We start from the raw sequence: 25,411 nt of genomic DNA on the forward strand, positions 1-25,411 counted from the left end.
TCTTATAACTTATACCTCACATGAGTTTTTAAAAATGTATCAATTTTAGCATTTTGGGAATATTTAAAATAGTTGATGTTGAAACTACGAATCAGAAAATGTTAGGCTCAATAACTGATGAAGATATTAAAATAACTAAATAGGTATTTTTGGTGGCTGGGTGGGAAGAGGCTACTTGGTCTTATCTGTTTGTCTCATTTTAATCTCAATCAGACTTGCACAATGTCTAATTCTATTCCCTAACCCTTTCCCTATTGAAATTAATTAATTTTTATATTCAGTTATTCCAGCTGCTTCAATTAACTATTTTTAATTAACTTACAGGATGTAGTCATTGCTGGCAAAGCCAGCATTTTGTGTCCATCCCTAACTTTTCTGGGAAGTGATGGTGAACTTTTTTGAACCTCTAGTCTGTGTGGTGTAGGTGCATCCACAGTGCTGTTAGAGGCAAGGTTCCAGCATTTTGACCCAGTGATGAAATAGCAACAGCAGTTTATTTCCCAGTAAGCATGTTGTGTGGCTTGGAGGCGGTTGGCATTCTCATGCACCGTGACCCTTGTCCTATCAGTGGTAGAGTTGTGGGTTTGGAAGATGCTGTTCAAACAGCCTTGCTGAACCATTCCAGTGCATCTTGTAGCGGAGGGAGTGAATGTTTAAGGCAGTGGATAGGGTGCCAATCAAGCAGGTTGCTGTACTTTGGATGATGTCGAACTTCTTGAGTATTATTGGTGCTGCACCCTCATCCAGGCAAGTGAAGAGGATTCTATCAGAGTCCAGATATGTGCCTTGTAGAAAGGCTTTGGGGAGTCAGGAGGTGAGTAACTCACCGCTGATGATCCAACCTCTTCTGCTTTTGTAGACACAGTATTTATGTGGCTGATCCAGTTAAGTCAATGGTAGCTGCTAGGATGTTGATGGGAGAGGATTCAAAAATGACAATCACAGAATTGTTACAGCACAGAAGGCGACCATTCAGCCCACTGTGTCTGCACTAGCTCTCCGAATGAACCATTCACCTGTTTACCTGCCCTTTCCCCATAACTCTGCATATTCATCCTTTTCAGATAATAATCTAATTCCCTTTTGAAAGCTTGTGTTGAACCTGTCTCCACCACATGCTCAGGCAGTGCATTCCCAGATCTTAACCAGTCACTGTGTGAATAAGTATTTCCTCATGCCACTTGTTTCTTTTGTCAGTTAATTTCAATCTGTGCCCTTTCATTCTCGATCCTTTCATTTATGACAACAGTTTCTGCCTTTTAGCTTTGCTGTAACCCTTCACAATCTAGATTACCTCTATTAAATCTCTTTTAGGCCTTGTCCAATCTATCTTCATAACTGAAGTTCCTCACCCAGAAACTATTCTCGTGAATCTTTTCTGCACTTTCTCTAATGCCTTCACATCTTTCCTGAAATGTGGTCCCAGAACAGTACTCCAGCTGAGAACGAACTAGTGCCTTATAGAAGTTCAACATAACCTCCTTGCTTTTCTACTCTGTGCCCCTATTAATAAAGGCCAGGATACTGTATGCTTTATGAACCACTCTCTCATCCTGTTCCACAACCTTCAATGACTTATGCACATATATACCCGGTCCCTCTGCTCCTGCACCCCTTTAGGTTTGTGCTTTTTATTTCATATTGTTTCTTCATGTTCTTCCTATCAAAATGAATCACTTCACATTTCTCTGCATTGAACTTAATCTGCCACCTGTATACTCATTCCACCAACTTGTCTTTGTCTTTTTGAAGTTCTACATATCCTCCACACAGTTCACAATGCTTTTAAGTTTTATATCATCCACAAATCTTGAAATTATACCCTGTACATCAAGGTCTAGGTCATTAATGTACATCAGGAGGATCAAGGCCCCACCACTGACCCCTGGGGAATTCCACTGCAATTTTTCATCTAGCCTAAAAAACATACATTAACCATTACTCTCTGTTTTCTGTCACTCAGCCAGTTTTATATTCATGTTGCTACTGTCCCTTTTATTCCATGAGCTATAACTTTGCTCATAGGTATTTTGTATGACACTGTATCAAATGCTTTTTGGAAATCCAGGTACACCACATTAACAGCATTGTTCTCATCAGCCGTCTCTGTTGCTTCATCAAAATCTTCAGCAAATTAATTAAGCACAATTTGTCCTTAACAAATCCATACTGGCTTCCTGAATTAACCCACATTTATCCATGTGAGTTTTTACTTAGTCCTAGATTATTGTTTCTAGACGTTTTTCCACTACTGAAGTTAGGCTAACTGGCCTGGAGTTGCTGGGCCTATCTTTACACCCTTTTTGAAACATGGATGTAACATTTGCAATTCTCTAGTACTCTGGCACCACCTGAGCCTGAAAAATTATGGCCAGTGCCTATGCAATTTCCACTCTTACTTCAGTATTCTTGGGTGCATCTCATCCAATCATGGTGTTTTATCAGCTTTAAGTACAGGCATATCCAATATCTCCTCCCAATCAATTTGAAACCCTTCTTTCACTATGCCCAGGGTAGCCTCATCTTCATTGGTAAAAACAGAAGCAAAGTATTACTTTGGTACCTCAGCTGATCCCCTGCCTCCATGTGCGTAACCTTTTATGGTTCCTAAGGCCATTGAATGTCCAAGGGTTGTGGTTAGATTCTCTCTTATTGCAGATATTGATTGCATGGTGTGAATATTCTGGGTCTATTACATTTAGCATGTTAGTTATGGCATAAAACACAATGGCACGTGTTCGCAGTGGGAAAGTGATGATTCTTTCACCACTATTGTGTGGATAAATGTGGTAAATGAAAGTCTCCAACCCAGGATTCATCCTATGCTTTTGCTATTCACTTGGTGATCAATGTGGAGGAGTACTGATTCACCAGCTGAGGGAAGGTCATAGGTGGTTATTCAGCAGGCAGTTTCCTTACTTATATTTGACCTGATGCTATGAAAATTCATGGGGTCTGGAGTCAATGGTAGGGTCACTCTTTCCTGATTATATACCACTGAGCCATCACATCTGTGTGTCTGTCCTAGCAGTGGTACAGGACATACCGAGGGATGGTGTTGGTGTCTATTAGTCTTTAGACTTCTCCTATGTCTGCTTTGCTAATTTCTAACTTATTCCTCCCTTCATTGTTGTGAACAGTTCGTAGTCCAGCACAACTTGATTATGCTAAGACAAGCTTATAATTCAAATCAGCACCGTGCATAATCTTTCCTTGGTGGGCCCATCAGGAAATGCTGTTGGGTCGTCAGGAATACTAATATCTTCCCTCCAATCCCCAATTAGTTTACTCCCTTCTCTTCTAAGGGGACTATTGAAAGCTGCTCCTTATGGGTAAATCAAGAGCAAGTAATCGTCAAGACTCCTCAGGGATGCAGTGCTCAGTATGACCTGTCTGATGCAGCTATCCCAATTAAAGATCTGATCACCCTTTATGCATTTATCTTCTTTGGTATATTGAAGAAAATTAATTAATACAATGTGAATAATTAAGATGTGTACCTGCTATGCAATATGATATCTGTTTATCTCAGGGTTTTGCAGGTTTGCTGACAGACATGCCTCCTACGAATTGTCATACACATTAACAAAAATACTGATTACTTTACACATGGGGCCTGATTTTGACTTTGTGTAAATGAATGGCAGAATTAGAATTGGGCCCGATATTGTTTCAGACAGACTGACAACCTTTTCTACTTCCTGAAACTTTGAATGATAACGTAGGATTTAATTTTAACTATTATCTTTCTGTTTTTTGTTTTAGTAAGCTGCTGTTTTACAGCATTCGTTTGTCTAGTATCTGAGATTGATATAACTGCAACATCAAACGAAAGTGTTGCATTTGTGGTACAAATGGTGCACTGTGTACTTCCTGTAGAAATTACCTGTAGCCCCTATAAAATGTGTTGAATTTTATTGTAATGTACAACATGTTAAAAAAATACATAGCTCAAAGATCACGGTAATTGCTAAAGAGAAAATGTCAGGAAGATCTGCTTTAAAAAATCAAATACTGCAGAAAGTTATGAATAAATTTGTTGTGTTCTGGAGGCTAAAGTTAATGCAGAATAATTTCTGGGTTGATGACTGGATATTAGTTAAGCCTCCTGATGTTCAGGCTTGATATCTTAAGTTTGTGCTACTTCGCTCAAACAACAATGTCATTAGACTTGCTATGTAAATAAAAAAAGTTCAAATAATTCTCAAATAGACAGCACAAAACAAAAGGGCTTATTTCATTGTCCCCATTTGAGCTTTTGTCCTTCCATAGGAACTTGCAGAGGCTGGCGGGTAAACACGGCAGGTAAATCTTAAGGCTCCAAACTCATTAACTACGCATCTGGGTGTTTTACACTGTATTCAGTGGTGGGACAGGCCTAGATGGTGCATAGTTCTGCTGCTGTGTCCGGGTGCCATACAACATTACTGACCTACGACAAGAAATAAGATGGACCTCTTCAAAATGAAGGTGGATCTCCAGGAACATTTTGAGGCTGGAAAATTGAAAAACAAGGACACCTAACCTGGAAAGGTGACTGCCCTTAACATCAAACCAGCATTTGGTGGAATTTGGCATCAAGGAGCCTTCGCACACCTTACGTCAATAGGAATCAGGGGGAAAGATTTCCTCTGGTTGGAGTCAGACCCAGCATAAGGAATTCATTTGACTTAGTCCCAACCATCTTTGGGTGCTTCATCAATGATGTACCCCCATCAGAAGGGCAGAGGTGCACATAGTCAATGATGACTGCACAATATTCAGCACCATTTGCGACTCCTCAGATACTGAAGTAATCCATGTCCATACGCAGCTAGACCTGCTGAATAAAAATATTGCATTCTCATTAGTTTTGATATAAGGATACTACAGTTGTCATAGATAACACATTTTTGTCAACAGCGATAACATAGAAGTTTATTGTCATGTACAAATGTGAAGTAAATGCATCAAACTTGCTTTGTTGAGTATTTCTGATGTTCAGGAAGTTACTTGTTCTGAGCAGGGACATGCCTGTACAATGATTCCATGGGGAGCATTCGCACCTGGATCAAAGCTGCAACTAACTTAAAAGTGTTCCAATAATCATTTAAATGGAACTGGCTCAAAGTGGAGGAAAATTCAAGTTCTTAACATTATTGGTGTGAGGGAAAAGAGTAACAGGGAAAGGTGAACTATTTAATTCTTATGACTCATCCCTTTACACACATGCACATAAATGCAAGGACCTATTTGTGCACGCATACTGCTTTCAACTGTGGCTGCTGCATGTCCAATGGGTCAAAATACTTGTATTGGTGCCATAAAAGACCCATGTACTTTGAGCAATTGAATGGAGTGGCGAAATAATGACCCCTGTCATAAAGCTCTTGTTGCTCAATGGAATTGTTTCTCCTTCTCGACAGATAAGGGCATCAGAATGACCAATTGTCTTTTAGCTTTTAAAAATAAGAGTATAAGAGAAAAAATATTATAGAATTTGTACAGGGTAGTAGTTATATAACATAGTCATAGAACATAATATAGTTATATAGCTGAATAACCCTTACTCTTTAGGGTATTAAAGCCAGATTGTGCATGCAGTGTAGACTGGTATTGATAGAAAATTGGATTCCATACTCTGATAAGAATAATTATCTCAGGACTATTCCAATTTTTAATCCCTTCACTTTAACTTGGTGTCAAGAAATAGTCTATGAGTCAGTGCCTATGAGTTAATTATGTCTGAATGTGGCACGTTGGACTGTTTTCTTACAACCAGTTTGGATGACATTCACATTTACAAAATCCATCAGGATACAGTTGTCAAAAAATGTCAAACAACAAAATCATAAACTACAGTTACTTATTAATCTTAGAATCCTAGTTAGTATTTAGCATGCAAAATAGGTTAATTTATTAAATAAATAACAAATATGAATTATGTCACAGTAATTTGGCCTTAGCTGCTTGTTGATTTTAAATTTACTGTTGAGCTCAATGTTAGAGATTAATGTAAATTGGTAAGGTTAATTTAACATTCCATTCCTTAGTTAGATGACAAGTTAATGACATTATGTAGGCAGGGGACTGAAGAAATTAAAGTTTATATGCTTATAGTTTACCACTTTCTAGCATTAATACAGACTTTTTTTGGATGGAGGAACTGGTCACCATACCACTTACTGAAAGGATGATGTTAACCTGATATGTCAGAATGATTAGCCTCTATCCCTAGAAAGGCTATTCATTTATTTTGGATTGTCTGGCTATATTCGGTTTCCATGCTGGTACCTATAGCTGCACTAACTGATTTAAGTTATAGCTCACTTACATTTGAGTGACATACTATACATTCTTGTATCTTACAAGTATGGACAGATGTACAATCTTAATTTTTATGCTATAGTCTCTCAATTTTATAGAGCCCATTTTATATATACAAGGCACAGAACTCCTACACCTTCTACAGCAGAGACCGTTAAAAGAACTAGAACAAAATCAAAAACTAAGAACTGAAAACTTTAATGCCAAAACATTTGTCCATCTTAAATTTCCAAAGAATTCGATTGTGCAATTTGAGTGAGATATTGTAGAAGAGTTCAGCCATTCTGGTGTCAATCACCTCACACAGCAATTGGTACCTTTGATAACCTACAAGTCAATCAACACTGGCACCTAGACATGTGAGATTGCTTGTTTACTTCCTTGCATTTCAATTCTATGCTCACAAAGGGTTTTTATATCGACCCAGATACGTTAGTGCAGCTTTATGTGTCTCTTTGCAAATCATCTCCGGGCTTGAGCTTTAATGTTTTTTCTATTCCTAGACAAAAATAAAAATGGTGTTATATAAGCCTTCACGATTATTTTTTAAATTATAAGTTCACAGGATCTGGGCAGTGTTGGCTAGGCCAGCACTTATTGCTCGTTCCTAATTGTCCTTGAGAAGGTGGTGCTACGTCGCTGACTGGAGCTGCTGCAGCCAGTGTGCTGTGGGTACACTCCTCATTGCTGTTAGGGAAGGAATTCTAGGATATTAATCCAGCAACAGTGAAGGACTAGCAATATAGGGGGCAATTCTCCCAAAAGTGCTGAATTGGTGGGAAACTGTTCCAGATCACGACTGTTTTGTCAGTGCAGCTTCACACTCGAATCTCCCCACTCTGTGCAATGCAGAGGTCACAATCGTGAACATCATTAAAAACCCAGGGGGGTGGGACCTATTCACATCGGAGTCTGATAGCTCCAGAACTCTGCGCATGCGCAGTGGTCCTGATCAGTTAGTCTCACCGTTTGCTGGCCAGCTCAATCGCTGGCCAGCCCGGGACCCCCGCAGTGCTGCCCCTCCAGCCCCCGCCCCCACAGCCCAATCGTGGCCCCCACAACAATTCCCGGGCCAGCTCTGACCCCCACCCCGGAGTGCCTCGATGTCCAGCCCCCCGCACCCATTAGTAGTGATCCCTCCACCCCTGTCACCCTGGCAGAACCCCACCCCCCCCCTTCTGACCCCCCACGGGGTCAGACCCTCCCTGGGAGGCAGACCCCCTCCGGGAGGCAGGCGCCCCCCACTCTCCGCCAGCCAGCCCCTAACGCTGACCTCTCTCTAGCCCAGACCGATCCCGATGCAGAGTGGCAGCATGACCCCCCACCCCCACCAATCATCCCTTGGTACTGCCCGATGCCCAGTGGGCAGTGTCAAGGTTCCTCCTGGGCATGGGGGTGCAGGCTGGCACTGTCAGAATGCCCATGCCCAGGGGGCACCAACCCCCGCCGCCTGACCCTCGGGGGCCCCGATTGCCCCCCCTTCATTCCGGCGGGGTCACCCGCTAGTTCCCCAAATGTGGGGAGCTACTCTAAACCCCGCTGGAATGAAGTACTCCTGGTGCGGTGGGAGATTCTATCAGGACTGGCAGTTCCTGATAATGAAATGCAAAACATATTTAAACTACATTAAAAAAAGATTCAAATGACTTACCTCTCTTCCCACCGGTTTCCAGCGTGGTCTGGACTCCAACTGTTCTCCTTCTCTGGGAGATGCACGTGTTCCTGGCGCATGCGCAAATCCCAGCCCGACCCCACCAGAAAAGTTGTGAGTTGCGATGGGAGAATCGCCCCCATAGTTCCAAGTCAGGATGGTGTGTGGCTTGGAGGGGAACCTACAGGTGGGAATGTTCCCATGCATCTGATGCTCTTGTTCTTCTAGGTGGTAAAGGTTGTAGATTTGGAATGTGCTGTCAAAGGAGCCCTGTCAAGTTGTACATTGTATCTTGTAGATGATACACACTGTGGAGTGAATGTTTAAGGTGGTGAATGTGCTGCTTTGTCTGATTGATGCCCAGTTTTGAGTTGCTAGATCTGTTTGAAATCTATCCCAATTAGCACGGTGGTAGTGCCACAAAACAGGATGGAGAGAATCCTCAGTGTGAAAATGGGACATCGTCTCCACAAGGATTATGCTATCTCCTTTGGATACTGTCATGGGCAGAAACATCTGCAAAAGGTAAATTGGTAAAGATGGAGTCAAGCAGGTTTTTAACCTCTTGTTAGTTCCCTCACCACTTGCTGCAGGCCCAGTCTACTAGCTCAGTCAGCGATGGTGCTACTGAGCCATTCTTGGTGATGGATGTTGAAACCCAGAATACATTCGGTGCCTTTGTCACTCTGTGTTTCTTCCAGTTGTTGTTCAACATGGAGGAGTACTAGCTCGTCAGCGGAGCAGGGCTGGGTTAATTGGTAATCAGCAGGAAGTTTATTTGCCTGTGTTTGACCTGATGCCATTAAACTTCATGGGGAATGGAATCAATGTTGAGGACATGCAGGACCACTTCCTCCCAACTGTATACAAACTGTGCCACCACTTCTGGTAGTGATGATGATGTCTGGGACATTGTTGACGTGGTATGATTCGTTGAGTATGACTCTGTCAGGCCGCTGCTTGACCAGTCTGCAGGATAGCTCTCCCAATTTTAGCCTCAAGATATTAGTATGGAGGATTTTGTAGGGTCGACATGGCTGGGTTTGCCACTTCTAGGTTGATGCCAGGTAGTCATTTAGTTTCATTCCTTTTTGAGTTTTAGCAGGTTGATACAACTAAGGGCATTTTAAGAATCATAAAGGTCCGACCAGGTAAGGAAGACAGGCTTTCTCATTGCTAATGAACCAGATGGAATTTTACCACAATCAACAGTAATTTTATGGCCACCAATGCTAAGACAAATTTTCAATTCCATATTTTATTAATTAGTATTTAAATTCCACCAGCTGTCATGGTGGGATTTGAACCCATGGCCCCAGAGTGTTAGCCTAGGCCTCTGGATTACTCATCCGGTGATATTCCACAGCACTACTGCCTTTCTCCTACGTTAACTAGCATTTTCCCTTTCCTTTCTCAGTTTCTGGCCTGACTAGTAATTGCATTTTCTGGACACTTTTAATGCAATTCATAATGCATTTCTGCTAATACCAAAGATGAGAAGTAGAGACTTGATGTACAGGAGCAAATATGACCAATAATAGAATTAGTGGTGGGTTGGAGACTTTTATAATTATGAATTTTGATGAAGCAAATAGGTTAAGACTATTTCATCTGTTCAAAGATTTAGCTATAAGAGGGCCACTAATTTAAAATGTCACTGAGAGTAAGGACGAAGTTAGAAATTGCTTGATATCGAAGATTGTTAGAATATTGAATACTTTGCTACAGGCAATGGCAGAGAACTTTGTATCTTGCAATGTAAATTAGATAAATATATGAAGTAGAGGAAGATTTAGGGTGGTAAGGAGAAAGCCGGGGGTAGTGGGATTAGTTTTGGATGGCCTTAATGAACAACTGACAAACATAATGGTTTGAATATACTGCAAACTAACACTGTATGGTTCCCAAGTTAGAAATATGCTGCAGAATGGCAGAAAGTGAGCCATGAGCCCACATAGACATGTCCCATATCGGTTTATAAAGCAGAAGACAGCTCATGGTTAAAAAAAAATGATAAACCATCAGACTCAAGTATATGATGAAATTAAAATAAATGCTGGGATATGATATTTTGTGAGCAAAAGTGCTAATGGTTGTTTTCTGTTTCAATGGTTTCACAGTGGTTGCTGTAAAAGGACTTTAGCCCCTATAATCAGGCAGTACCCAGAGTTCTATGATGCTGCAGTTTAACAATTAACCTAATTATTGAAATCTGCTTGGTATGAAAAATGTTTGATTTTTTTTACCCCAGCAAGCAGTGGAGGCTGAGTTATTGAATATGTTCAAGGCTGAGTTAGACAGCTTTTTGATTAACAAGGCAGTCAATGCTGATGGGCAGGGTGGAAAGAAAATGGGGCTAAGGCCGCAGTCAGATCAGTCATGATCATATTGAACGGTGGAACAGGCTCAAGGGAATGTGTGACCTAATTCTGCTCCTTTTCTTATGTTCCATTCTATGCTGTACATGTAAATCTCTGTATGTGAAGTACTTTGACATAATTCTGAGGTGCATTATGATATTTAAGTACATTTAAACTAAAACTTATTTATAAATGTGGAATTATGAAGCATAAACTAGCTCTCAATAATTAAAACCAATATTGAAAGTAGTTATGAACGTTGACAATAAAGACTTCATTACCTTTTTGATAAATGTCTTGGGTATTATATTCTCTGGCTTGGCAAATTTTATCTCAGTTTGAACTCTCATTGTCTTTTGGTCTGTGGGCTGTGTAACGTACGTATCTGGTCACAGAATTCTCCTTCTTATGTCATTTAGGAGCTGAGAGTGAACAAAAATATATTACAGTTTGATGATCAGTTTGGTGTTGGAAGCACCATAGCAGATAAAGATGCAAATGAAATATAACAATATGGTAATAATTTCATCGTTTCAATTTAACATACCTTTCTGCAACACTCGTGGCATCTTTTCAAACTTAGAGTCTCTCCATTTCATTCTCTAATTGTCTGCCTACTTTTTTCTTGGTGGAAGCCCAGTCGGATTCTTTGAGTCCTTGTCTTCCAATTTTCCTCTTACACTTCTTATACTTTTAAAATGAAGGAGATTGTCATCGACTTCAGGATGCATAGTGGAGAACATGTCCCTGTCTATATCAATTGGGACGAAGTAGAAAGGGTCGAGAGCTTCAAATTTTTAGGTATCCAGATCACCAACAACCTGTCCTGGTCCCCCCATGCTGACATTATAATTAAGAAAGCCCACCAACACCTCTACTTTCTCAGAACACAAAGGAAATTTGGCATGTCAGCTAAGACTCTCACCAACTTTTATAGATGCACCATTGAAAGCATTCTTTCTGGTTGTATCACAGCTTGGTATGATTCCTGCTCTGTCCAAGACTGCAAGAAACTACAAAAGGTCATGAATGTAGCCCAATCTATCTTGCAAACGAGCCTCCCATCCATTGACTCTGCCTACACTTCCTGCTGCCTCGGAAAAGCAGCCAGCATAATTAAGGACCCCACGCACCCTGGACATACTCTCTTCCACCTTCTTCTGCCGGGAAAAAGATACAAAAGTCTGAGGTCACGTACCAACCGACTCAAGAACAGCTTCTTCCCTGCTGCCATCAGACCTTTGAATGGACCTACCTCACACTAAGTTAATCTTTCTCTACACCTTGGCTATGACTTTAACACTACATTTTGCACTCTCTCCTTTCCTTCTCTATGAACGGTATGCTTTGTATAGTGCGCAAGAATCAATACTTTTCACTGTATACTAATACATGTGACAATAATAAATCAAATCAAATCAAAACCAGCATCTGTCCAAAAAGAAAGGACATGTACTTTTGTTTGTTCTGATGGCCCTGCTGCTTACTTTAGCTCCCATGAAACATTTTGACATTTGATTTAATGTAACTAAAACAAAGTGATAATGGAGAAAGGAAATCAGGGTTTGCATTCCAGAATAATTCTGGAGTAGAAATCAGTTTTTGCAAAGGAGAAGGAGGCCCAGTATTGTCCAATGTAGCCCACGCAGGTCAGGCAATGAAAAGTAAACCAGGCATGCATCATATATGTTTATATGCACCCCTTGGATTTAAGAAGACAAGGATGAAGGAATGATTGAGCAGAATGAAGCTGCAGAGTAGTCTGGTGAATATGGAAGCTCAAAGATTAGACTTAGACGTTTGCAAGTATCATTACAAATATAATAGCAGAGTGTTTTCTTCCCCCATAGGTAAACACAGAGAAGGCGGTGTTGTTGCCGTGACTGAGATGATGGGAACAGAGTGTCACATGAAATAGCAGAATTGAGAGTGTGGCTTTAAGTATAGTTATGAAAAAGGAACAGGTTGAAGGAGGGCAGTTGAAAAGCGAGAAGAGAAAGGGGAGGTTGATTTGTGTTGAGTTCATTGGACAACGAGAGATATTGTGAGCCTAAAAGAGAAAAAGGAAGCATTTGTCAAAGCTAGGAGGCTGGGAACAGCGTGTGGAATACAAGGAAAGTAGAAAGAAACTTAAGCAAGGAGTAAGAAGAGCTAAAAGGGGTCATGAAAAAGCATTGGCCAGCAGGGTTAAGGAAAATCCCAAGGCTTTTTACACATATATAAAGAGCAAGAGGATAGCCAGGGAGAGGGTTGGCCCACTCAAGAACAAGGGAGGAAATCTATGTGTGGAGCCAGAGGAAATGGGCGAGGTATTAAATGAGTACTTTGCGTCAGTATTCACCAAAGAGAAGGACTTGGTGGATGATGAGTCTGGGAAAGGATGTGTAGATAGTTTGAGTCATGTTGAGATCAAAAAGAAGGAGGTATTGGGATTCTTGAGAAACATCAAGGTAGACAAGTCTCCAGGGCCTGATGGGATATACCCCAGAATACTGAGAGAGGCAAGAAAGGAAATTGCTGGGGCCTTGAGAAAAATCTTTCTATCCTCACTGGCTACAGGGGAGGTCTCAGAAGATTGGAGAATAGCCAATGTTGTTCCTTTGTTTAAGAAGGGTAGCAAGAATAATCCAGGTAATTACAGGCCGGTGAGCCTTACATCAGTAGTAGGGAAATTATTGAAGAGGATTCTTCGAGACAGGATTTATTCCCACTTGGAAATAAGTGGACGTATTAGTGAGAGGCAACATGGTTTTGTGTAGGGGAGGTCATGTCTCACGAACTTGATCAAGTTTTTCGAGGAAGTGACGAAGATGATTGATGAGGGTAGGGCAGTGGATGTTGTCTACATGGACTTCAGTAAGGCCTTTGACAAGGTCCCTCATGGCAGACTGGTGCAGAAGGTGAAGTCGCATGGGATCAGAGGTGAGCTGGCAAGGTGGATACAAAACTGGCTCAGTCAAAGAAGACAGAGGGTAGCAGTGGAAGGGTGCGTTTCTGAATGGAGGGCTGTGACAAGTGGTGTTCCTCAGGAATCAGTGCTGGGACGTTTGCTGTTTGTAATATATATAAATGATTTGGAGGAAAATGTAACTGGATTGATTAGTAAGTTTGCGGACGACACAAAAGTTGGTGGATTTGCGGATAGCGATGAGGACCATCAGAGGATACAGCAGGGTATAGATCAGTTGGAGACTTGGGCAGAGAGATGGCAGATGGAGTTTAATCTGGACAAATGCGAGGTAATGCATTTTGGAAGGTCTAATACAGATAGGAAATATACAGTAAATGGCAGAACCGTTAGGAGTATTGATAGGCAAAGGGATCTGGGTGTACAGGTACACAGGTCACTGAAAGTGGCAATGCAGGTGGAGAAGGTCGTCAAGAAGGCATACGGCATGCTTGCCTTCATCGGCCGGGGTATTGAGTTTAAAAATTGGCAAGTCATGTTGATGCTTTATAGAACCTTAGTGAGGCTGCAATTGGAATATAGTGTTCAATTCTGGTCGCCACATTACCAGAGGGATGTGGAGGCTTTGGAGAGGGTACAGAAAAGATTTACCAGGATGTTGCCTGGTATGGAGGGCATTAGCTATGAGGAGAGGTTGGAGAAACTTGGTTTGTTCTCACTGGAGCGACGGAGGTTGAGGGGAGACCTGATAGAAGTCTGCAAGATTATGAGAGGCGTGGAAAGTCAGAAGCTTTTTCCCAGGGTGGAAGAGTCAATTACTAGGGGGCATAGATTTAAGATGCGAGGGGCAAGTTTTAAAAGAGATTTACGAGGCAGATTTTTTACACAGAGAGTGGTGGGTGAGTAATTTTTTTGAGTAATTTATACTTGCTCTCCCTGTGGTACCTGTGCGATATGCAGATGTCCCTGTACAGCTACTTGTTGAACTTGTCCATCCTCTGCTATGCAATGAATATGAACTTGCTGAGCATTTGCCAATGCATAATGGAGTGCTTGTGCCTGATTCTGCTGTAAATCTCCAGATGATGACACTGATCCTTGCATTCCCCCTTCTGCTCCACTCATAACAGAAGATGAGGGTGTCCTTCAGGCAAAACCTTTTACTGCCAAGCTTTGACCACGCTGCTTTCTGCGCCATGCTGTTCGACATTTAGAGTCTATGCTCTGTTTAATTCTGTACCAGTCTGATTCAGTGATTCCAAATTTGTGGAAAAGGTGACATCGAATTCCGTAGATCATTAAAGGATCCAGCTGCTTTTTGCCATGTTTTCCCTGCCCTGAGAGATTGGATACAGCTTGTATTTCACGATGGAACAGGTAATCTAAGAGCGTCAATGCCATTTTTTCAGCTGTTCTGCAATTTGTGGCAACATGCAGCATATCGGCAGGAGTGATAGGACATCTGACACGCATCTCAGCATTATTCTCATCCCCAAACCAGGTTCCATTAGGGAAATCCTCTTCAGAGTTCAACGTGATGAGCATAACATTTGGTGCCAAGTTCTGACCACCTGACTGACCACTATTCGAAATGGTGTCACTTGTTTCAGATCCACTTTCAACATCTTCAGTGTGACTATCTTCATGGCCAGGTACCTTCACAATTATTGTGTCCTGTCTCCTCCCTGGCATTGAATTGCTGAGAATATTGTCCATGGTGTCCGTTCCTCTAGATGAAGGTTCTTCCTGTCCAACAACCTTGGAACCAATTGGGTTTTGACGATCACTATTTAATATTACAGTACTCTGTGGTACCATGCTGCAAACTTTGTTCCATGTCTGTGTTGCACCCAGAGGAGATCCTGCCACCATGGAGACCTGGATAGGACTATTTTGTTTATTAAGAACCAAGTCTATTTTTTCTTCGATAGCTTTACAAGTTGCTTCCACAGCCTGGATTTTAGCTTCAATACTATCCAGACGCAAACAAATGGCCTGATTAATGTCAAAGAGAATGGACTTTATTGTTGCATCTTGGATTGGCTGCCCATTTGAAATATCTACACGTTGGCGTTTAAGAGGGTGCCTGGAAGTCGTTGCCGGGGGAGGTAGTGGAAGCGGATACAGTAGTGACCTTTAAGGGCGATTGACAAGTACATGAATGAGATGGGAATAGAGGGATATGGTCCCCGGAAGCATAGGGGGTATTAGTTAAGTCAGGCAGCATGGTCGGTGCAGGCTTGGAGGGCCGAAGGGCCTGTTCCTGTGTTGTAATTTTCTTTGTTCTTAGTTGATTTCTGGGGCTGAGGAAGGAAATTATGAATCCTGGGTGCTGATCCTGCACCCAAGCTGCGACCATTTTTAACCTCAAATGGATTGGCCAGGAAATGAACTTGCCACATAATTGGAGGCAGTGAGCATCTCTCAGGAGGTGGGAGCTGCCTGCCTGGCACCATTGGCAAGGGCAAGTAGCAGCCTGATGGGGGCTGCCGCTGTCTTGTCGGTTTGAGCAAGCAGCTCGACAGAAGGCTAGGAAGGGCAATATGGCAGAAAGTGACCAAAGTTGGTGCAACAGCTAATATCAGCACAAATTGGTCCCTAAAATTTGATCTGAAAACAATCACAATAAAAAGTTACTTGGGCCTGCTGTAAATCTGACAGTTCCTATGTATTTACATGCGTGAGACTATTCAGGTTCACCAGAAAAGATTTTAAAATTGCAATTCTGCATGTGCACCCCTCTTTACAAGCTAATAAAGACACGCAAGGGCTGTTAATTAATGGCAACTGCATTTATTTCTCTCTTTCCCACCTCCTCCCAATTTGGAAATTGTCCTGGAAGTACTCAGGTCCCGAGATGACCTCCAGGATTGTGATTTTTAAATATCCATCCTTTGAAAATCTCACCCAATATCTCAGTGAGAGACTTGGGGTGAAACTGTGTAGGCAGTAGAATATGGTTATTTTAAAGGAATAAGATGAGGTGGTCAAAGGAGGAGAAGGATGGGTGATAGACCATGATGAGATAAGGGTCACTGTGGCATGAATAGGACTGGTGCTGAAGAGTAATGTCAAGCGGAAAGGCTTCATTAAGAGGAATGATGTCATCAATCATAAATCAAGTTTCCATCAATACCATTGCTACCATGTAATCATTGAATACAGGAGTTGGAATGTCTTGTTGAAGTTGTACAAGACATTGGCAAGGCCACACCTGGAATACTGTGTGCAATTCTGGTCACCCTATTATAGAAAGGATATTATTAAACTAGAAAGAGTGCAGAAAAGATTTACTCGGATGCTACCGGGACTTGATGGATTGAGTTATAAGGAGAGGCTGGATGGACTGGGACTTTTTTCTCTGGAGCGTAGGAGACTGAGAGGTGATCTTATAGAGGTCTATAAAATAATGAGGGGCACAGATCAGCTAGATAGTCAATATCTTTTCCCAAAGGTAGGGGAGTCTAAAACTAGAGGGCATAGGTTTAAGGTGAGAGGGGAGAGATACAAAAGTGTCCAGAGGGGCAATTCTTTCACGTAGAGGGGTGGTGAGTGTCTGGAACAAGCTGCCAGAGGTAGTAGTACAGGCAGGTACAATTTTGTCTTTTAAAAAGCATTTAGATAGTTACATGGGTATAGAGGGATATGGGCCAAATGTGGGCAATTGCGACTAGCTTAGGGGTTTTAACAAAAAGGGTGGCATGGACAAGTTGGGCCAAAGAGCCTGTTTCCATGCTGTAAACCTCTATGACTCTAAAGATCTACAGTAAGATTATGGATAGCAAGAAATAAAAGAAAGATCTTGTGGATATACAGCACCATTCATGAATGGGACACAGCAAATAAAGTACTTTTGAAATGCAGTCAGTGTTGCAATCTAGAGCAGTATGACAGCCAATTTACATACATTACCCATTCTGATCTGTGACAAGGAGCTTGGTTGCAAGAGAATGGACATTCTGAAGAGAGATTTATGGAGAAGCAGTGATATTTGATCACTGAAAGAGTCCATGGGTTCAGTGGTGGGACTGGTGAGCAGAAAGGGAAGGAGGTTGCAAGTGTAGTCCCCAGTGGGCATGTTTGATGTGAAGTTTAGTAAGTGTGAAAAATAGCTCAGGATACATCTTGTAAGAAGGCAGTCACAAACCTTGATAGATCCTTCAGAGAATGCTGAGAGGTGTTCAGGAAACTCTTATCCAAAAGGGAATTAAGCTTGGAACAACAGTGTGTTATGATCAGGTGAGAAGGGGTGAACTGGGTCCCCTCTATTCAGCCTCCTTGGTTGGTCAGCACAAAGATTTAAGTTTCTTTTTCGCAAGGATATGCCTTTTTCAAATCCAAATGTATTTAATTATTTAAGCAGTGAGCAATAAGGAGCCAACCAAACAAGGTTTTCTTGAGTTAAAGAAAGAGCAAATTTATTCATCACTAAACCCGAGGGAAAAAAATTAAAAACACAATGTCTCACACAAACATATATCAGAAATAAGGGAAGTTAGAATCCAATAAAAATAAGTTGGACGAATATACAGTTAAGTGTCCTTGGGGCATAGATTGAAACCATGGGATGGATTTAGATTTGCTGGTTTGTTGTTATGTTATAGGATTTTTGCCAAGTTAATAAATCCAATCCTGCTCCTGGCTGATGTGTGGCTGCTCATAAATGGGCACATGTAAATGTGGTGCTACTTTGCACTCATTCACATTAACAATAGCAAACTGCATTTTGAAGATATCCAGAGTAGAGCTAGGTATTCAGGTAGTTTCTCCCCTGTTGGCGTGAGTGAGGTGGCATTGTTTAATATGGCTTAATCATACAGACACCCTGGGGTGCCTGTCATGTAACATCAAGAAGAGAAACTGGGTCGGGTCCTTAATTGTGAAAACTAGAAACTATGTGGCTTGGAAAGAAAGCTAAATAAAATGTATAATAATTAAGTGCTGAAACAACAGTTTCTGATACACAGGGGACTACATTAAAAACACGACATTCCCGAGAATTAGCCAGGAGTCAAAATGACCAGGAATTGTTTTGAAATAACTGAATATTCCCAGTCATCCCTGGAGGGCTGACAGGTGTGATTATATTAGCACTTTCTGTGGTGGCATCTGCACTTAAGACAAGGTGTAGCTTTTATCACTTTCCTACTGAGCAAAATTAACTCATTCCTTTCAGGTTTCCCTCTCTAAAGCTGTTATTGTGAAATCCACAGGGGCGATTCTCCCAAAAACTTTTTAAGTATCGAATTTGTGTAAAAACTGGAAGTAAGTAAGTTTATTTACTAGTCACAAGTAAGGCTTACATGAACACTGCAATGAAGTTACTGTGAAATTCCCATAGTCGCCACACCCCAGTGCCTGTTCGGGTCAATGCACCTAACCAGCACATCTTTCAGACTGTGGGAGGAAACCGGAGCACCCGGAGGAAACCCACGCAGACACAGGGAGAATGTGCAAACTCCACGCAGGCAGTGACTCAAGCCGGGAATCGAACCCGGGGCCCTGGCACTGTGAGGCAGCAGTGTTAACCACTATGCCACCGGACTGCCCTTGGAGTAAACCACGCTGGTATTTTCAGCAGAGTTTCAAAATGAATCTCGCACACGCTGCATCACAGAGTACGTCAGCGTGAATCATGCTGACATTCAGTGGGTGGGGCCTATTACCACTGAAGAGGCCAGCAGCATAGCGCTGAGCATGTGCTGATCTGTCAGTGCTGAGATTGGCACATGAGCCGTGGCCCCTCTCTGCCTGCCTCCTGATTGCTGGCCAGCTTGATTGCTGGCCAGCCCCGCGACCCCCTTATCACCGGCCGTGCAACCACGACTCCACACCACCCCCCCCCCCCCGCTCCTGTGGGTCGATCGCTGGCCCCCAAACTTGTTTGTGCCAGCTTCGCTTGCCCTTCCCCCTCCCAACCTCTGCCAGCCTGATCGCTGGCCTCCCTTCCTCTGTCACTAAGCCCAAATGCAGAGTGGCTGCGGGACCCCGCCCACCCACACCGATCGCCCCCATTTCCTTAGGCTGTATTTCCTGGAAGCCCTTCCACATATCGTTTTTTTTAAAAAAATGTTTTTGAAGATCATTCCGAATGTTTACACACAACGCAACATACACTCCAAAATTGATACAGCACAGCATAATAATATTTCCACATATACATACTGAGAAGACCAGCAAATTATCATTACAATTGGTTTGGAATATCAATTATCAATTACAGTTGGTTATAATCATTGTAATCGTTGCTATTCTAATTGGTGCCTTCCTTTGCGTGGATAATGAAAGGATATTACCCAGAGTGGGGGATATCAGGATAACAGGATAAAAGGATAAAGCCATAAGCACACCCTCATCCACGGGATAACAAGAACCGAAGTACACAGCGTAAGGGAGCCCATATGGGGTCAAATAGAGTCTAAAACAGCACTGCAAACCTCCAAATACTAAAAGGATACCACAGAACAAAGGAAACATCAGAATACAACCCCAAACCCAAGATGCAGCATTGCAGTGTATACCCTCACACACATGATACCAGGAGTAGATTTACACAGCCTCATAAGAAGAGTACAGATAAAACAGAGCCCAGGTATCTAAACTTAACCCCAGACCTCATGAATAACAGGATACCTTCCATTAGGGAGACCTAAACCTATAAGATAATCTCCACACCTTCCAAGTACGAATTTTCAAAATAGCTAAATAGCTGCTACCCTTGACTACAGAGCCAAAGAAGGTAAGGGATATTGACACAGATAAAAGAAGAGCCAATAAGTCAAAGACTCTCACACCAAGCTTGGGCTCACCACAAAATGAGCCTCACTCATCTCCAACCATATTGGAGTTGTCGCTCAAGCCCCACCATCAGCTGGAAAATTTAACTCATTTACCACTTGCCAGCCAGAAGAAGAATTGCCAAGACAGCATGGATGGGATATCTTGGGGAAAGATACAATCTTTCCCCTCCCGACAGGGTGAGGGAAACTCCATGGGATCAAATATAATGAATCGGAGCCCAAATTAGCACCCTCCTGACCTAGAAAGCAAAAGGAAACCTCAAAGAAAGAAACACCAGGATAAGACCATAGACACATGAATGGTTTGACAGTGTGCACTCTGATGTGCAGAATATCAGGACCATAGCCACACAACCTCATCGGAGAAACTCAGATAATGCGGAGCCCCGGAAACAACAGAATGCTACCCCCAACCCCCGAGGAGCCTAACCTCAAGATGGGGAGTTGTCCCAATAGGGGACAACTCAGAGGAGGACAGTCTTGCTCTCTCATCCAGCATATTCTTAGCAGGGTCCAGGAATAGATAATCAAAGTAGCTACTGCTCTGATCTACCCAACCAAGATAAACGTAGAGCAAGGACACAGCTAAAAGAAGGGCTGACAGACCAGGAATACTCACACCACCCCTGGGCTCCATTACAAATGCCAGGATTACAGTACAAAAACAGGATCAATATTGCACAATCCTGATGACAAATAACCAACCTAACACACTCCCCAATCGAATGACGGAAACCCATTATCAGCCCACAAGCAAAGAAAATATCTCTGTATTACAAACACTAGACCCCAGGAATTTAGATTTGACACGGGGCCAGAAGCAAGGTGGACAGACCCCTTACCCACCCTGCTTCCCAGGTGCCACACGGAGGGACGAAGATGGAACATAAACAGTAACACATTTTAAACTAGTATGATAATAAGATTTAGCGTTTAGCCAATTTTACATGTTTGAATGCGTGGTAATCAGGTTCACGCCATCGATGGGTGTGAACCTGATTGTGTCTGGTGGGAGGGCCTGGTGCTGGTGGGCGGTGGAGCATCTATGGCAGTGTCTCCTCAAATAACCTTTCTCACCTAAGGTGTCTGCCTGTTGCAAAGATCCTAGAGGAAGTAGAAAAATAGAGATATTAGGGTGCACAGATGCAGAAGAAATAAACACAATGTAATTTAATGTAGTTAGGCCAGTGGCTGTGCATTTTGTAGTGCTTAATGAAGGGGTACAAGGGCTCTTTCCAAGATTTTTCGATGGAGGGAAGAGAATTGTCAGGATACTGGGGGAAGGTTGGAGGCTACTATCTCGTAGAGTAGAGAGAGAGATACATGAAGTGCATTAATCAACCATACTACTCCGATGAGGTAACTGCGGTGCTTTCTGCACTGTGTCTAGATGCTGAGGGTGACATTTGGAGCTGACAACCTCTGAAATATTCCTCCAGCTCTTGTGGAATGATTATTTATGCAGCTATAGCACAGCAGCTCCTTCCCGGCCCTCACTTCTTTCACAAGCTCTTCCAGTGAAGCTTCTGAGAACCTAGAGCCTAACTTGTGATACATTTATAGGAGATTGATCTTCCACTGCCTTAAAAACAGAAAAAACCTCAAGGGAATAAAACCAAGTTTTGAGGGTGCATTCTCACTTTAAGTAGGCCTCTGAATGATTTGCTGGAACTTGCTCTCTGAGAGTGGATGGCCAGTCGTTTGGGTGCAAATCTCACCAGTGAAATTATGATATGGTCAGGAGTTATCTTCTGGGTCTGTTTTTGACAATGGAGGGTGAGTTTTAAATTGAAAGTAAAATTCACCTGACCTGTTATAAACTAAATTTAAGAGATTAAATTAATGTTACTGTGTTTTTGTGGCTGTAAATGCTGTCAGTATATTGATGCAGTTTTCTGAATGTCTTGTTAAAGTGCAAATGTAGCAAGTGTGTCAGTAAGAAACCTTTTGCTATCATAAGTACAATCGTTCCTTTAGTTCCTCATCACATATTCCTTCCAAGTGCATGCTTTACCTAACTAGACTAGTTATTTACTGGAGACTTGGGGGTAGGATTCCTCTGTGGTCTTTGGAATCCTGATATCGGAACCAAATAGGGGTTGCCAGGATCGGACTAGGGGAGTTATTTTCCTCAGTGATGGACTCTGAATTGGTCACCTCCAAGCTCGCTGTCCATTAATCAAAATGGAGGGCCCCTCAGAGGAATGGAATTAATTAACTTTGTTTCGAGGGGCCAAGTGGAAGGGTCCTTTGATCAGAGGGGAAATCCTTTTGGCAGTATGTTTTGGTTGAAGCCATCCCTGCCTTGGCCCTGTGGACTGCTGAAGGGAGTCTCCTGCAACTCCATGAAGTTGGTGGTTTCTGCATTCGGCAGGGGACCATTCAGTTGCCAACAAGTGCTCTAAATAGCCTCTAATTGGCGCTTTAAATAAGATGATTCATTGCCCACCACCTTGCAGCAGGCAGCCGATCCACATTCTTGCCCACCCCAGGGAAACTAACCTAGTGTCGGGGAGCCATCCCAACGAAGCTCCCTGCTATTTTCCTCACCCTCATTCCCTGACTCCCTCCCCCCACAAAAGATAACACCACCTCCACCTCCTGGGGTCAGGAAATTCTCTTACAGATATGGATATAAAGTTAGTGATATTTAGCTATCAGTTACTGAATGCTAATGATATAATGTTGATAGTGATCATATTGTTATATCACGTTGACCTGAGACACATTTCAAGTTGATGCTTTTTGGGAGAATGTGCACGATAATGATGGACAGCAAAGAAAATCTACACAGTTGCAATTAAAATATGTGTCCATATAGCCCAACCAGAAAATATGAATAAGATGTTACTTTTTATGTTTTGATTTGTTGGTAGTTCCCAATATTGCAATAAAAAGTTTATCCACTTTTAATGAAAATATCAAAACCATATTATGTTGTTCACTGTAATGATGATATAGTAGTTGTCAATTGAAGCAAAAGTCCACATTTATTATACTTGAGGTTGATTACATAGCTACAAACTTAGTATTGTAAGGTTTTACTTACTTCCTGCAGGAATTGTATGCTTATGTGTTTTCTGTTTGATATAGTTGATAAGTTAGCGTAATACTGGTATTGTAGAAGGATTCCTGTTTTTATTTTGAATGTACGACTATTCATGCCAACTCCATATGATGTGAATAGTTTTGTTTCATTGCTAGTTTAAGTATCTTTACTTCTGGAATCTTCCTCCTAAGCAATCAGCTCTGTAACAAATGAGTTGCTGGAGGCATTAGACTTTGCTTGAAAAATACAAGTGTTTACAAATAGACTTTTCATTACACCATTAATTGAAATGAAAATTAAAACAAAACTGTTTTTAAATCTAACTCCGTAATTTCTTTGCCATTTTATTCAGTCCTGTCTCCAAATTATTGTATTTGGGAATGGTCAGTAGCTTTTCACAATACTAATGCATGTATTTCAATGGAAGAAGTTGAATGTCAAATAGGATAAATCAGCTGAAAGAGTTAAACCTGTAATGATATTTTCTGTTTACTGAAAAATCTACCAGATTTTTATGGTAGACCAACTTTATCTATACAGCCACACAAATAATTATCTATGATAATTACCAGCCTGAAGATGAATCTCTAAATGTTTTTCTGATGATAGTGCTGGGGTTGGCAGGTGTTAAAAGTGCCTCCTAGGGACAAAGATTGAAGAGGGGATAGTTCCCACTAATCCTTGAGGCAAGGATGTTTTACATTGTATTCTGTCATGTGAAAAAGAGCCTTGTGTGGTGCCCTACTAATGAAATTTAATAGGCAAAGGTCATGTATCTTTATGAGAAAACAGAGGAGCTCTAGCATGATGAATGTACTGTGCAGGGTTCAATGGAGGGTGCTCATGGATAAAATCCATGTTTAAACAGTGTTCCATGCAACTGATAAGCATTTGACAATTTAAAGGACTGCCTCACATAAATATTATTTTTCTACCTTGTCACCTTTTATCAAATGTAACATATTATGAGAGATCATATTTCATAGATTCTTTGCTGTGTTGTACTTGGTATGCTTTGCTGTTTCTGAAGGTTGCAGTTTATATTCAGTTACGTCTGCTCTTTTTAAGTAGAAACAATATGCACATATTAGTCTTCTATACAAAAAAGCATCAAGTGCAGATTTGCACTTCTAAAATGTGATTAGTGTTGCACAATTTTTACATGTTGATTACCTATTGTATTATCGTAAAAATGGTTTTCATGACGGCTTTCCAATTCCAATGTAGATATTACAAAGGAAATATTGTAATCCACGTTTTAGCAATGATGACTTGTCCCTTTTTGGATAGCCTGATTGCATTGAAGCCCTGTGGAGGGTGGAGTGGGGGAAATGGGCACAGTGGCAGAGAGAGCTGTTGATGCAGCATGTCAGAAAACCCATGCTTTTTTAAGAAGATGCATAAAACAGTTAAATTTGGAATTACTGCTGGTTTGTAGTAGAGCAGTGATGATACCAGTTCATTTGCTGAAGTTCTACTGCTGAGTCGGGAGACACTTCAATAAATCAAACAGAGCTTGATGGATTCTCCAATTCATTCAAATGAATGCCTGGAAGAGTGAAGAAATCTTGCAGTATTCCCTATTTGACAAAGGCTGTGCAAAGAGCCTGAATGGATGAATGGTTGATTAATTTTTACCAGAAATTTTACTGACAGCAGGAACTGTATTTTTGCTTTTATTTTGAACACATGGTAGTGTTTTTATGTACGGTGTGAATGATAATATTTTAATGTATACTTCCAGACAAGTTATTTAATCTGCTGTCAAGCAGTTTGACTCGGAGTTAATAACGAGGTCATACCTTTCCAAGAGTTGAGTTGTTTTATTTGGTCAAAAGCCATAGCAAATACAAATGCAACCCTGTGGCATTTATGCCTATCTGCCTTAATTACCATATTAGTGGTGTAGCCAAATTCTGATTGTTGAATGTTCATCTTTGCTTTCCATTCTTACATTCACATGTTCCAAGTTTAAGGCATTTCCTCAAAGTTCCCTGTAAACATTTTCACTGGTAGGAATTTCGAAAATTCTTGAATAATTATTCTTAATATGTATTTGCTATCTTTAAATATTGTTATGGATGTTTTGTTGGTAGAATGTACTGTATTCCATTGAAGGATGTTTTACATTTAGCTAAGATCAAGTTATTATAAAATTGAGTACCATCTCAACACTATCCAGCAAGAACTGAGGGAGGAGTTAGTTACTTTGTGATCCTGGTAACATATTCATTCCCTCCACCCTGAAAATTTTCACATTAAGTTTATTTATTAGTCACAAGTAGGCTTACATTAACACTGCTATGAAGTTACTGTGAAAATCCCCTCGTCGACACA

General features: G+C 41.5%; 1 protein-coding gene and 1 pseudogene across 2 annotated transcripts in view; one reads left to right on the plus strand and one right to left on the minus strand.

Annotated features, from left to right (window-relative positions):
• The window catches only part of LOC144494920 (protein prune homolog 2-like), a 421,892-nt gene that overhangs the window by 159,880 nt on the left and 236,601 nt on the right, over nt 1-25,411 (plus strand). The window lies entirely within an intron of this gene.
• LOC144495216 (protein BANP pseudogene) lies at nt 1,976-15,300 on the minus strand (annotated as a pseudogene).

Source organism: Mustelus asterias, chromosome 6 (assembly GCF_964213995.1).
Source record: "Mustelus asterias chromosome 6, sMusAst1.hap1.1, whole genome shotgun sequence".
Lineage (NCBI taxonomy): Eukaryota > Metazoa > Chordata > Chondrichthyes > Carcharhiniformes > Triakidae > Mustelus > Mustelus asterias.